Raw genomic sequence first — 1,839 nt, forward strand, 5'->3', positions numbered from 1 at the left:
TACCCTCCTAATGTCTGGTGACACCCAGCAACCCTTGGTGCTTCTTGGCTTGTACACGAATTGCTCTGATCTCTGCCTCCATTGTCACGTGGCCTCCTCCCTGGGGGTGTCTGAGTCCCTGTGTCTAGGCAGAGCCTTCTCATAAAGACACCAGGCATTGGACTTATCTTAGCTTAACCACCTCTACAAAGACCCTATTTCTGAGTAAGGTCACACTCTCAGGTACTGGGGTACAGGGCTTCCAAGTGGCTTTGGTTGTACACAATCGAACCCGCCACAAAGACATACCTAGTGCAAGTTAGCTTAATGGAAGGAGGGCCAGTTTGGCCATTTAACAGACCTCAAGACACCCGGCATACCTCCCAAACCCCACTACTTAAAAGGGACAGAATCTTCCAGCACTACCTCAAGAGTACAGGCAAAGGATGCTTCCCTTCACAGAGGGATGGCTTCAAGAAAACTTTGCAGAGCAGGCCTTAAAAGCCAGTCGACAGCACATAACAACAACAACAACAATCAAGGATGGGAGCTACTCTGCCAGTCCTTGATCAGGAGCCAAACTACTTCATGTCAAAGCTTAAATGCCTAATCCATGTGTTACTGAAAATAAAGCTGGCAAACGTTTACATCATGAAACATTTTTATTGCTGGTTGATTAGGACGCCTTGATCAGTCTTCACAAAGTCATAGCAGTAGAAATCTTAGGGGACTTCTTAGCCTACAATCCACGGCACCACAAGAGGATAGAATGAAACTGCCCCATAGGGTTTCCAAGGCTGTCAGTCTTCACAGAAGCAAAGCCCAGACCACACCCACGGCCCTGGAGTTGATTCCAACTCACAGCTCCCCATAGAGTTCCCAAACCTGTAAATCTTTACCAAAGCTGACTGCCTCATTGTTCTCCTGCAAGGCAGCTGGTGGGTTCGAACCACCAACGTTTTGGTTAGCAGCCCAATGCTTTAAGCACAGCACCACCAGAGCTCCTCAAATGTATAATTTTGTATCTACCCTCTGCTAACCAAACAGCATTTGTGTACACTGGGGTTTTATGAAGAGAGGAGGCCTTGACTGTATCCATTAAACCTTAAAGACATTTCCACCAAAATGGAAGATAAGATTCTGCCAAGTGAGGTCCTGGAAGGAGACTTAGAAACACATCAAGGTATTGAGTAACTTCATGGGAAAGGGGGTGTGGGTGAAGCTGTGATCTCCTACAACCACCTTGGGTTCAAAAGAGACAGTCTGAAATGAAGAAGACCAAGGCCAACAATGACATTAGAGCACGCCGGAGCCCTGCCTTCACACAGAGGAGCGCTGCTGTGGTTGTTTGCTGTCTGGCCCAATGGCGGCCCCGGAGGCACACAGCTTGCTGCCCCCGAGGGATGGACAAGGCAAAGCTGACACAGGAGGTGGCTTCGTCGAAGCAAGTCTGTGAGCGGAGCAGTAGAGGGCGGGTCGGACACGGGGTGAGGACGGGAGCGGGACCAGCACGATGCAGAGCTGGGACCAGGGAGCAGTGCTTGTCTAGAACCTGGGACTAAGTTTCCCTCTGAACTTTAAAGAAGGAGACAGTAGGGTGTGCTCGCTGAGCAGGAGGGGACGGAGCCTTCGCGACCGATGGGAATGGAGAGTTGCTGTCACTGCTGTTAGTTGCTGTGAACCTCGGTCCGACCCCTGGCCGTCTTGTGGACCACAAGACAGAGGTCTGCCGGTGCTGCACGTGTCCGTGGTCCAAGTCCATCACTGAGGCTGACCCGCTACCAAACACGATGTCTCCTCTAGTGACTGGTCTTCTCTGACGACATCCAGCACCACAGCACAATCACCCTGCTAGGAGCC

Source organism: Orycteropus afer, unplaced genomic scaffold (genome assembly GCF_000298275.1).
Source record: "Orycteropus afer afer isolate SDZICR_OR568_19922 unplaced genomic scaffold, OryAfe1.0 scaffold00356, whole genome shotgun sequence".
NCBI lineage: Eukaryota > Metazoa > Chordata > Mammalia > Tubulidentata > Orycteropodidae > Orycteropus > Orycteropus afer.